The sequence below is a fragment of the Silene latifolia genome, chromosome 11 (assembly GCF_048544455.1).
Source record: "Silene latifolia isolate original U9 population chromosome 11, ASM4854445v1, whole genome shotgun sequence".
Classification (NCBI taxonomy): Eukaryota; Viridiplantae; Streptophyta; class Magnoliopsida; order Caryophyllales; family Caryophyllaceae; genus Silene; species Silene latifolia.
Window position 1 is genome coordinate 190323925 of NC_133536.1, and position 14357 is coordinate 190338281.

The 14357-nt window shown below is 36.1% G+C and overlaps 1 non-coding gene across 1 annotated transcript; it reads right to left on the reverse strand.

Annotated features, from left to right (window-relative positions):
• Nucleotides 1–12606: 12606 nt before the first annotated feature.
• LOC141616477 (small nucleolar RNA R71) lies at nt 12607–12713 on the reverse strand. Its single transcript, XR_012530824.1, has one exon. It is a non-coding gene; the product is annotated as a small nucleolar RNA R71 (small nucleolar RNA).
• Nucleotides 12714–14357: the final 1644 nt, after the last annotated feature.

The following is a 14357-nucleotide window of genomic DNA, read 5'->3' on the forward strand; positions in this document are numbered from 1 at the left end:
TAACCCAGTCAACCAGGGGTACCCTACTCCTCCGATAGAATCAGGCCTTCGCAAGCCACGACCCCCACCATGAAAATTTCCACAATCAACCAAGTACTGTTTATATAGAAATTATATTGTAAGATAGGTGGTTATGATAAGACCCGTCTATTAGCAATTAGCCAAATGTATTGTTTTTCTTACTTTTATTTTACGGAATTACTTTTTTCACGTACGAATTTTACTCTTTCATATACTCCTATATTTTTTCATAAAGTTTTCATATCATATCCTTTTTTCTAAATCTAATCAAATTAACTCATATACAAAGTATATGAATTTAATTACCCTAAAAACTTGAACAATGGATTATAATTTTCCAATTAGTGAACTACTTTTGTTTATTAATAATTATTTATACGTTCTATTGCAATAATTAGGTAATTTTTAGTGAAATTAAAAAGGTTAGCAATTATTATTAATTAGGGCTCATGGGTGGTTGCAGGCAAGGTGGTTAGGGTGGTTGACGGTTGTTCTGAGTGTGAGCGGATGGCTGGGTGGTGCGATTGGTTGTGGTCGAGTGTGTGGCGGGGAAGTGAGATGACGGCTGGGTGGTTGTTAAGGGCGTGCACGGTGGTTAGGGGGTGTCTGGTCGACAGGGACAGGGGTGGTGGTGGTCAGGTGGGTAAGAGAGATGACGGGATTGCGTTGTGCCGTTGTTGTTGCTGTGTGGTGTTGTTTAGTTTTCTTTTTTTTTTTTTGCTTTTTTAATATTAATTAGTTTGTTCTTTCTATATAATAACTAGGTTTTGTGCCCGGCTACGCCCGGTAGGGGGTTCAGAATAAACCGAACCGTAATAACCGAACCGCAAAACCGAAAAACAGTCCATTTTTAAAGTTCGATTAACCGAACTGTTTTGACAAAGCGGTTCGTTGAACCGAACCGTTAACTTTATTATGAAAAACGTTCAGTTAAGGTTCGCAATTTTAGATAACCGGTTAACCGCGAACCGAACCGTTTCAAAAAAAGTAAGCAAAAAATTAAAATATTATATAAAAAAATGTTCTTTCGTTTAATTTTTTTAGTGTATCCAAATTTAAAATTTCTTAAATTGATTAATGCTAAAGTTTAGCTTATTAACTTTATTGTTGGGTACAATATATAATGAAAATTTAATTAAACTATTAGAAAAAATTAACGAAAACTGAAAAAAAAAAAAGTAATATAGAACGATTATCGGTTAACCGGTAACTGAACCGCTAATAACCGTTTAAAATGGTTAATCGAACCGTTTATAACCGTTTCTAACGGTGCAATTTAGGTTTGGAGTTTTGCCGAACCGAACCGTATGCGAACCGAATTAAATTAGAGGTTCAGTGAACCGAACCGCGAATGAACACCCCTAACGTCCGGGCTACCTTTACTTACCATTAAATTTTATTTTCTATGAAATATGTTTCGCTAAATTTGGTTAACACATACATTTACAATTTATATTTTGAAATTATGATGAGATAAAATTAATCAACAAATTATGTGACACGTTCACCACTCCCGCTGTCAATATTATTACTTTCACTACATCCCCTGTTAATACTATTATGTTCACTACTTCTCCGGTTAATGTTGTTTGTTTACCTACTCTTGCTACTTTTACGGTTAACCCGTTAGTTTTGTCAAACTCATATATTTAAATAAATTAATATTTTCTTAAAATCGAATTGTTAGTTAATTTTTCGTAATCTCTCCGTTGTTCCTACTGTTACTTTCATTACATGTTTTGTGACTACTATAGTACTATTACTTTCACTTCTCCAGCCGTCATAATTTTTTCATTCACTACTTGCGCATTTATTATTGTTAATTTCACTACTCCCATTGTTGTTAGTATGACATTCACTATTCCGGTTGCTATTATTGTTGCTTTTACTACTCACATTGGTGGTTACTATCATATCATAGTAGTTGATTATCTAGTTGTACTAAAGTTATATATTTAAATAAATCTTAGATTAGAATATTATTTAAGAGTAATCATTATTATTGGCTAATTAAATTACAAATCTAATGAATTATGGAAAATTATATTTTTTGGAAATCTAGATTGATTTATTTACCGTCTAATAGTTTCCAAAAAATAAAATACTTATATTATATTATATTCGTGTATGTTAAATAATTAACATCTTTATACTAATCAATACCATAAGTGGGGCATGCTATTTTAAGGAAAATCACCATATTATAGTGTTCCCTAAATTTATATTTCAACCAAAACTATATAATATTTACATTGAAGTCCCTTGGTCGGGTCCATCACACAGTGCTATGATTAAAAACTATATAGTATACTTAATTTGTATAAATTTATTTAATTAAATTGAAGTCCCTTGGTTTCTGGAATTAATATATAGTATTGATTAGCCAGTGTGAGGTTTTCCGGCGACGAGATTGGCCGGAGTTGGTGAACGGGGGGAGTGAATGGAGCAGTGGTGGGGTGGTGTTAGTGACTCGGTGGAGAAAGGAGATGTGGGAAGGGAGAAAAAAATCAATTGGGTGAGGGAATGAAAAAATGACAAGGGTAATATTGTAAAAGACGTATGTGAAAGAGTAAAATTCGTATGTGAAAGAGCACGTTCCATTTACTCCCTTCATTTTTGTTAATTAGTCCCATTGACCTAGATTTTGTGATGAGAAAATGTAGGTCCAAGGGCCAAGGCTAAATGAAAAGAGTAGAGGAAGTATTAGTAATAATGAGACCTATATATTTGGGTTTTCTTAATTTTCGCTCATCCTATAGATGATCTTAGAGCAATAGCAATAGAAGAACTCTACATAAATTTTTTATCGTGTCATGTCACATTTCATTAATTCCAATGTTTAAGAACTTTTATTCACAATAGATGACATTTTTATAAAGTTCTTAAATGGAAAATAGTAAAATATGTAATTAGTATTCACAATTTTCAAAGTCATGTTTATTTGTCCCCAAATTCCCATGTATAAACAACCAAGTTCTTATTTTAGAACTTAATTTTTAAAATTAAAAACAACTTTGTAGTTGCAATAGAAAAACTTTTTATTTTGGGTTCTTATTGATAACCCCAAGAATAAGAACCACTATTGCTATTGCTCTTATTAAGCAAATAGTTTATTCAAATACTCTCATCCAATAGACCGGCTCATGTAAATCAATACAAACAGTAATATTACCAATGTCAAGTTGGTTGCTAATGTTAGTTGCTGATTAGAAACCAACTAGACATTAGTTAGCTAATTAGCATCTAAGAGCAAATGCAATGGTAGTTTTTAAAATAAAGTTCTACATTTTCATGTCATATTTTGACAAACTACACAAACTTGAAACTTTTACCTGCAATAGAAGAACTTTAAATAAAGTTCTTAAGAGTATTGGTAATAGACAAAATCATAATAAAGATATATATTTATTGGTCAATTTTTTTTGGTTTTTGGTACAAACTTAGTTCTTATTTTCAAACCAAGTTTGTCAAATGAATAACCCAAGAACAAAAACTTTTTTGTCACAATGGACAAACTCACCAAAATAAAGTTCTTGTGACAAACCCAAAAACAAAAACTACCCATTGCTATCAATACTATATATTAATTCAAGAAACCAAGGGACTTCAATGTAATTAAAGAAATCTATATAAATTAATTATACTATATAGTTTTAAATCGATAGTACCGTGTGATGGACCTGATAAAGGGACCTCAATGTAAATATTATATAGTTTTGGTTAAAAGTATAATATAAAGATGCCTTGATGAAGAATATTTATGGAAATTACATTAAATTAAGGTAATTAAATTTAGAAAACACAAGAATATAGTGATTTTCCTTAAAATTAACATGCCACACTTATGGAATTAATTAGTATCATCATAGAATTATACATTAAATTAATTGTAGTAAAAGTAATAGTAGCAACAACGAGATTAATAAAATTAACGGTATTAATGTGGGAGTAGTGAAAGTTATAATAAGGGTTTTTTGATAACTACTACCTTTGTACTATAGTGTTTTAAGAACTACTACCAAAATAATTTTCGTTTAAAAACTACTACCAGTAAGTTTGAATTTTTTAAAAAACACTACCAAGTCTCATCCAAATCTCAATAAAACACAATATTAGCCATTTATTTTTGATTTTTCATCTTAAGTTGTGCATTTTATCCTTTTAACACTACCAACATTACCGTTTGTCAATCATTTTGGGACAAAATCACTTTAACTTAGCTTCATCTAATTCACCAATCTAAGGTAAAAAAGTTGCTTAAACATCTTCAGACTAACTGGTTTAAGCGATAAAACTTACTACTTAAGATGAAAATTCAAAAATAAATGGCTGAAATTGTGTTTTATTGGGTTTCGATGAGATTTGGTAGTGTTTTTAAAAAAAATCAAACTTATTAGTAGTAGTTTTTAAACGAAAATTATTTTGGTAGTAGTTCTTAAAACAATGTAGTACAAATGTAGTAGTTATCAAAAAACCCTTATAATAATGATAGTGGGCAGTGGTAACAATGAGAAAAAGTATGAACAATTAAATAACCAATCGACTCAAGGAAATATTTTATTTATTTAAATATAGGCCGGATAAAATTAACGGGAATAATGAATTTAACAGGAAAATAATAGAGGAATTAGTAAAAGAAACAATAGTAACCACGGGAGTAGTGAACGTAATGATATTAAGAAAGAATGTTGTGAAAGTAACAATATTAATAGCGGGGTAGTGAACAACAACAACAACAACAACAACAACAACAACAACAACAACAACAACAACAACAACAACAACAACAACAACAACAACAACAACAACAACAACAACAACAACAACAACAACAACAACAACAACAACAACAACAACAACAACAACAACAACAACAACAACAACAACAACAACAACAACAACAACATCAGAGCCTTAATCCCAAAATGATTTGGGGTCGGCTGACATGAATCATCCTTTCGAACCGTCCATGGGTGAACGCATGCCTCAAAATGCGAATAAAAAGGGAAAATGAAAAACAAAAGGAAGAACGAAAATGTAATGGAAAGTCAAGGTAAACTTAGGGGTTTTAAAATCGAATTCCGGATTTCTTTTATAAAAACTTAAAATTTAATTTGAGAGAAAAGATTAAAACGATTTTAAAAACCGAAATAGAATTAAGGATCCGGAATGCCTTAAAAGTAAACCAAGTAAAATCTATAAAAAAGTGGTTGGTAAAAAAGTTTAATAAAGGAGATAAGAATAAATAATTTAATTTCTTTAAATTAAATAAAAACGCTAAATATGTCAAAAAAATATCAAATACTAAAAATCCACATGTATCATTTCCCTCCATTGTGCCCTCTCCGTCACCATACTCTCCTCAAGCCCCAGAAATCTCATATCATGCTCTATCACTCTCAACCATGCCTGTCTCGGTCTTCCTCTACCTTTAGGGACATTTTCTATTCTCCAAGTCTCCAGCCTCCTAACTGGTGCGTCCATAGGTCTCCTTCTCACATGGCCAAACCATCTTAGTCGGTTTTCCATCATCTTGTCCTCTACTAGCGGGGTAGTGAACGTGACTCATAATTTAAAAATAAATTTTACATTCCATCATAATTACAAGATATGTCGTAGAAATATTACAAATTGTAAACGTGTGAGTTAGACAACTCTAACATAGTTTATTTCATTGAAAATAAAATTTAACGGTAAATAAAGGTAGCCCGGGCGAAGCCGGGCACCAAATCTAGTACTATATATTAAATTCAGAAACCAAGGGACTTCAATGTAATTAAAGAAAATTATACAAATTAAATATACTATATAGTTTTAAATCACTAGCACCGTGTGATGGACCCGATTAAGGGATCTCAATGCAAATATTATATAGTCTGGGTTAAAATTAAATTATATAGAAGTTTGGTAATTTTTCTAAACATTTATAAGAAACTAAAACATAGTCAATTTCCTTAAAATAAAATAATTAATTAAGATGGTCAATTTCCTTAAAATAAAATAATTAATTAAGATGGTCAATTTCAAGGAGCCTAAAAGAAAGAAGATGCTTGGTAATTTTCCTAAATATTTATAGAAGACTAGAATATGGTAAAATTTCTTAAAATAAAATAATTAATTAGTATAAATATGCTCACTTATGGTATTGATTACTTAAAATTGCATGCCTAAGTAGTAAAAGTAATTTCGTCAGTAAAGAAAAGAATTGTAGTAACATTGGATATAGTTATATGATAGTAATCACTCATTTAAATAGTAAAAGTAACAATATTATCAACGAGATTAGTGAAAGTGGAAGAAACAACAACGGGAGTAGTGAGATAATCAATATTAATGCGACAATAGTGGAAGTAACAACAATTACGGCGGGAGTACTGAAATTATCAATATTAATGCGGCAGTAGTGACAATAACAATAATTACGTCGGGAGTAGTGAAACTAACAATGATTACGGGCAAGTAGTGAAATGTTATTACTATTGTTTCATTAATAAGAGTAAAATATTAATAGCGGGAGTAGTGAATTTGTCTTAAAATTTATTTATCGTAATTTTAAGATATGTCATAGAAAAATATATTAATAATAAATTTATGGGTTATGCAACTTTAAGTAAATTTTATTTAATGAAAAAAAATTAATGGTAAGTAGAGGTAGCCCGGGCGAAGCCGGGCACCAATACTAGTTGCTCTAATGTTTGAAACCAATTTCAAGGAGGTTGCTAATTAGCAACCAACTTCTAAATGGTTGTTAACTAACATATAAATTTTGAAACCAATGGTAAATTGGTTGTTAATAAGCGACCAATTTGAAAACGGTTGCTGATTAGCAACCAATAAATGATTGGTCGCAAAAGTTGGTCACTAATCGACCTTTTCCTATTTACTACGAGCTTTACATTAACTAATACATTATCTTATGATATAAGTATGATACTATGATATTTTACATGATCTTATAAATGCTACTTGTATAATATAAGAATTAGGGTAAGATTATTGGTGAGTCTTGACTCAAAACTCCCGATAATCTACAATAATTTCGATAAAGTTTAAATTGAGTCTTAGAAATCCAAGACTCAACTCCATCCTATCTATTTAGTGATAGCTTCTATGTGTTAAAACTATTATTTTTTTCCTCTTTTAGTTAAAACCTCACAACAAAAGTGTTGTAGAAAAGAATAGTCTGAATTGCGTGAAGATTAATTTTGATAAAGAAAGCGTTCTATTTATACACTACTAAAGTTATCATTAATAATAATATTCATAATATTAAATTTATTATTATATTTGAGGTTGTTGTTGACCATATGCCATTCATTATTGTCACTACTTGAGGTTTAATTGTGTATAGAACTTCTGTACTCAACCACGTGGTTGACTTATGTGTTACTTGTGTCAAAACCGTTTTTAACTATCTATCGTGATCCATATAATATTTCCGATCATATGTAAAGGTTGATTTTCAGGTACTTGGTGATGCATTGGATCTTGAGGACTTGGGATGCTGTTTACACCGAGTTGATAATCACCTTGAGTTGTAGTTTTTGACCCTTTAATTTCTCATGCTTTCATTCTGAATTTTGGAACTTGTAATTTAACAGTTTTGACACTTGGTTTGTAATGATTATGTCACTAAACTTTAAAAACCTAACTTGTTTCTCAATTGCGTTTTTGATTGCACTACCTCGGAAAACCGAGATGAGTAACATCTCTGTTTACCTTGGCCGGGTAAGTGGGGGTGTTACACCGCGTAATTAATCTTTGTGCTAATCTCAAATCTAATGGTTGTACCAATTGCCTCTCCCAAAATAGCTTCCCTGAAGTTTGTAATATGAACGACGAACCAATTTCAATTATGTGAAATAGATTTTTTTTTTTTTGAAGTAACCCAAAACGGGTTCAATGCATTACTAAATCAGGTTCAGCCAAGATCGTAATGTAACAAGGTACATCATGTAACCAGATACGCCTACCCACCGACCAAGGGCACAAATGCGCAAGAGCATGAGCTACACTATTAAGTTTCCTACTAGCAAAAACAAAAGAACATGAATCAAAAGAGGAACACAAAGAAAAAATGTCATTGTAGATAAGAAAACTATCGCCTCGACCAAGTCTTCGCTTCTTCAAATCTTCGACCACATGCAAACAATCGCTCTTGACAATGAGATCCTTCACCCCCATCCCCTGAGCTGCACTTACACCATGAAAAATAGCTAGCGCCTCCGCCACCTTTGGTACAACATCGCCTTTGCCCTGTTCCGTGACCGCCCATTCTATCGTCCCCGACCAGTTCCTCCACACTGCTCCCCACCCCCACGCCTTCCCCTTTCACAAAACCCGCATCTACATTAACCTTGTGAACACCCTCAGGCAGTCTCACCCACTACTCTCCTACCCTTAACTCGCTGCATCCACCTTCCCCACCCCGACACCAGGCCTCTGACTTGTCGTCTTAGCACCAACTCCCCTAATCTCCTCCAATATGTCTCGTGCCCTTTTCACAACCCAATCCTCTCTCCACTCCCCATCCTCAAAGACCGCTTTATTCCGCCTCTCCCAAATAGCCCAACACCCTCCCATAAATTCCATTCGCTCTCTACTCCCAAGCGCCCTAAAAACCGCATCAACCTACTCTCTTCCCCCCCCCCCCCCGTACTCCCTCGTCCTGCCTTACCTCAATCGACAGCCCATCCCAACCCCCCCCCCCCCCCCAACCCAACCACAATCCCGAGTCACATGAAGACAAGTCTCCACACAATCTCGACATCGTGGGCAAGTAGTATCCGTCAATTCTGATCAGGCTGCAAAATTTGTTTTTGTAGATAAAGTTTCATTACATAGCTGTCAAAAGAAAATTTTAATTCGAGGTATAACGGGAACATTCCAAACCATATTCCACAACTCCTTCTCCCTAGACACAGACGATTGTCCCACATCATCAATCCCCTCGCCTGTCAAAATATTGTATGCTGACTTGACCGAGTATTCTCCGTCTTTGTCGGGGTCCCAACACCACTCATCACCTACGCTTGTTTCACATAGACTGATATTTAAAATCCTCTCCGCTTCAAAAGGAATAAAAAGAGAACGTACCTTATCTCGATCCCAGCCACTCCCACCATTAAGAAACAGGTCAGCCACCCGCATATTCGCATCAGAGCTCCCCCTCGCCGTAACGATTCACGTGGACTGCGTGTTGGGCACCCACATGTCACTCCACACCTTTGTCGAAACTCCATCCCCAATCCGCTTCCTTAATCCCTTCTCCAAAACCCTCCTCGCCTCCCATATACCCCGCCAAGTATAGCTTGGACAGCTCCCCAACTCGGCTTCCATAAACGAGCTTCCATCAAAGTATTTGCTTTGAAGAACACGGACCATGAGATAATCCGGGCAAGTAACCATCCGCCATGCTTGCTTTCCAAGAAGGGCACTATTGAATTTATTGAAGTCCCGAAATCCTAATCCTCCCCGACTTTTAGGACAGCACATCTTAGCCCACGCAATCCAAGGTATTTTTCGCTTACCATTCTCCCCACCCCACCAAAACCGAGAGACAAGCGAGCGTAATTCATCACAAAAATTAGCCGGTAGCCTAAAGACGCTCATAATATAGGTAGGAATAGATTGGCCAATTGCCTTTATCAAGACTTCCTTACCTCCTTTAGAGAGCAGCATACCTCACCATCCCTGTAATTTTTTTACTCATCTTATCTTGCACGATCTTCGTTAGTGCCTGCTTTGACCGCCCGACCACTGTAGGTAGCCCCAAGTACTTCTTGTAGGGTAATATCTGTATAAGACCCTTTAAATTTAGGACTATAACGTAAATTTAACATGCGATTTATGGTCATAAACGAAATACAATAGAAAACGATAAAGATTAAGAATCAACCTCGGGTCCTTTGATGTGCGGCGTAAAGAACAGAAATCAACAGAGATTTCCTCCTAATCGTTGCACCCAAGACCGTCTGAGACTATGCCCTTGTGCTAGAAATGTATTCTCTAATTGCCTTGCAATATTGAGAGAATCGTTTTGTGAGTTTCTGATGTGAGATCTAGGTTTCCAGAGAAAAATACTCTCAAAACCTAATTTCTGAGACAAAATGAATTGCTTCGGTCAAAAGGAGAGAGGCTCTCTCCTTTTGTCTTGTTCGGCCAAACCGAGAGCCCAAGGGGAGGGAGTGGGCTTTCACTTCCTCCTTATTCTAACTCGTAGTTCAGCTCGAAATTACTAAAATGTATATGACGGGTTTTCAATTATAAATCGTCATCGGTTATCGGTTATTAACGTATCAACTAGTAACATGACTCAGTCGATATATTAATACATGTCCGACAAAGACAATATTGTATAATTAAATAAATTCAATATACATTAATTAAATATAAATCGTTTATATTTAATTTACGAATTAATCTTAAATTAAGCCTTAGCCATTATTATTTAATCCGTATTAAATAATTATCTCAACATCGCGTTTGACTAATTACTAGTCAATAACTCCGACTAACTGGTTAGTCAAATTTGGCATCAACATGACTGTATTTTCATACTGTCACATCTCTCAAACGTATCCTATAGGTGTGACTTTTAGGGACCAGTTGATCACCGCCATCTGTATGACAATAACGTCAAACTTATCTAGCAAGCCAACCGTTATTGATAAACGTGGATCAACTGATAATAATACCAAAAGTATGCCCTTTGATCCTTTTAGAGATTTGTGAGTCCTTGCACTAACTGTAAAGGACACCAGCCCCAACACTTCTCCTGTTCATCGACCACACACACATTCAGAACCCCTAACACGCCCTGCCTTCTAGCCATTATCGTGTCCTTACTAAATGACACCGTCGTCTTATCCGTATTGACCATTTGCTTTGACGCCATTTCGTACCTATGTAAAATATCTTTCACACATCCCGCCTCAGATTCCTTAGCTTTCACGAATATTATAATATCATCGGCAAAAAACAAGTGCGAAATCACAGGAGCATTTGTAGAGATCCTAATCCCATGAATTGAGTTATTCATGACCGCATTACGAATCATACTCGAGAAGAATTCCTCATAGTATAAATAAGTAAGGAGAAATAGGATCTCCCTGTCTCAGTCCACGCTCACGTACAAACACCTCAGACAACCGGCCATTAATATTCACATCATAAGAGACCGTCTCCACGCACATCATCACCCGATCCACCCACTTAGCCTCGAATCCCATAGTACTCAGCACCGCTCTCAAAAAGCCCCACTCTACCCGATCATAAGCTTTCGACATGTCGAGTTTCAACGCCATGTGACCCCCACCACTCCTCGAGTTCTTCATATGATAGAACATCTCGAAAGCAATAAGGACATTATCTGTCATAAGTCGTCCCGGCTGTGAAATAGATTATTTTAATTATAGATTAGCAATAACAAATTTTCGCAAATATGGGGACCACACACAGGTACATGCCAATCACGGTAATAGTTGTTCTTCCAGCAAGCAGCTGAAGTGGTTACTTGGGATTTAATATTGGGCGTCTGAAGAGGGGTGCCTTAGACCATCCCCAAGCAAGGTCAATTGCTTGGTCATGGTTAATGACTTAATTAAGCTACTTAATTGGTGACCAAAGTTGTTAATTTGTGACCAAATACATTAAAATGTCAATTTGTGACCTCTGCTTCATTCTCGTGACCTCTTCCATAACCCAGTAGGTGTCATTTTCTGCTTTGTTGGACACAAAAAAGGGCAATTCCAATCTGCTTTCTCCTCTGCCAAAATGTTGTTGCTGTCTCATTTCCGCCAAAAATGAGAAAAGGAAAGAACAAATTAAGAACAAAATTAAATGATGAATATATACTAAATTAAAACAAGAAAAACTATAAGTATATTGATGTGACCATAATTAGCGCATATTTAGCCCCCGAATTACCATTGTTTCCATGCTTTTTAGTGCCTATTTGGGTCATTTCTTATCTTTAGTTCTTTGTTTTGCATATTCTTTGAGATTTTGATCCCTTGGTAGGAAAGGAGTAAGAATCTTGCATTTTCATGGCAAAACGAGGCTAAATTGATCGTATTCAATGACCAAGCATCAAGGAGAGACAAGACTAGAAGGCCTTTGTACATAGCATAATAGAAGAGCATTGTTGAGAAAAGGATCCTTGAGTCCCCAAGGAAATCCCCAAGGAATTCGTGAAGAAAAGGGAAGAAAAAGAAGAAGGAAAGCTGCTGAACTACAATCCGAGCGGATTGTAGAGAATCCGTCCGTCCTTGCCAGTCCGAGCGTCTCACCGGAAACTTTATTGCCAAGTCCGCCTTCATCCAACTAGTTGAGAGGAGCCAATTCGGGGGAATGCCTAGTGAGGACCCTCATTCTCATATGGAAACATTTTGTGATTATTGTGAAGCTATCTCTCAAACGGGCGTGACTCAAGACCAAATAAGATGGGTCTTATTTCCTTTTTCGTTAATCGGCACCGCAAAGCAATGGTTGAAGGGCCTTGATAAGGCCACTCTTGGAATAGATTCTTGGAAGAAGTTAGCTCTAGCTTTCTACAAAAAATTCTACCCACCGGAGAAGACCAATATGCTAAGAGCTAAAATTACGGGTTTTAAGCAAAGGGATGAAGAGTCTTTGTATGAAGCTTGGGAGCGGTTCAAAGGTATTTGTCGCTCATGTCCTCACCATGGACTTAGCGAATGGTTTTTAGTGCAACAATTTTGGAATGGTTTATATGAAGATTCAAGGAACATTCTCAATATGGGATCAAATGGAATGTTCACCGAAGTTGATGACAATCAAACATGGAACAAGATTGAGGAAATGGCGGTCCATAATTCGCAATATAGTAGGCCTCGCAAGGCTACTAGAGGAGGAAAGTATGAAGTGGACACCGTTACTCAATTGGGTGCTCAACTTAGTGCTCACATTGACACAATCAACTTGAAGTTTGAACAAGCTATGGCTAGGCTTGAGGAAAACTCAAAATCATCAAAGCATCATGTCAATGCCATGACGGCATCCTCATCAATCCCAAGCGGGATATGTGAGAATTGTGGAACCTTGGGTCATGACTCAAGTGAATGTAGGGGAACAACCGAACAAGTTAATGCTTTCCAAGCTTACAAAAGTGGCACCCCTTATTCAAATTTTTACAATGAAAATACCAAGTTCCATCCAAATCTCTCATACAAGAGCCAAAATGTCCAAAATCCTCAACCAACATACACTCCACCACCCATGAGAAATCAAAATCAAAGACCCTTTTTCAATCAAAACCAAAGTTACCAAAATCAAAATCCATACAATCACCACAATGACCAAAGTTTTGATGTCCAAAAAGCGGTCCTTCAAATGCAAAAAAATCAACAAGAGTTTTTCACCCAAATGCAAAAGGATAGCCAAGCAAAGGATACCACCATCAACAACATTCTAGCTCACACCAAGATGTTGGAAACACAATTGACCCAACTAGCATCCTCAAACTCACAAAGGCAAAAAGGGCAATTACCGCCTCAAGGTAATCCCCCTAGACATGAAACGGTTAGTGCCATTCACTTGAGAAGTGGTACAACATATGAAGCACCGAAGGAGCAAAGTGAGAATGAAGTTGTGGTGCAAGGTCCCAAAGAAGGGGAATCATCGAAAGAAGAAAGTTCAAAGAAAAATGAAGACAAAGCCAAAGAGAAGGAGCCCATTGTGGTTAGACTTCCTTTTCCAAGTCGTCAAGCCAAGCCCAAATTTGATGATCAACTTGGAAAATTCATGGAAATTGTGAAGAATTTAGAAGTCTCAATTCCTTTCACGGAATTAATCAATCACGTTCCGGCCTATGCAAAGTACATGAAAGATATCCTCACAAAGAAGAAGTCAATCCGGAAACTAGAGACTATCGCCTTTACTAAGGTGAGTAGTGCAATACTTCAAGGGAGTTCACCTCCAAAGTTAAAGGATCCGGGAAGCTTCTCAATACCGTGTACCATTGGCGACACAACGATCAACAAAGCCTTGTGTGATCTAGGGGCTAGTGTGAGTGTCATGCCGTACTCGGTAAGTAAAAGGTTGGGAATGGGAGAGCTTAAATGTACCAATATCACTCTTCAAATGGCCGATAGATCGACGAAGACACCATATGGGAAGATGTCCCGGTGCGAATTGGGAAGTTTTTCATCCCGGTGGACTTTGTCATCGTTGATATGGAGGAAGATTCCAACATTCCAATCATCTTAGGAAGACCTTTCCTACACACCGCGGGTGCGGTGATTGATGTGAAACATGGAGAGCTCACTCTAGAAGTGGGAGATGAAAGCATAACTTTTAATCTTGACAAGACCATG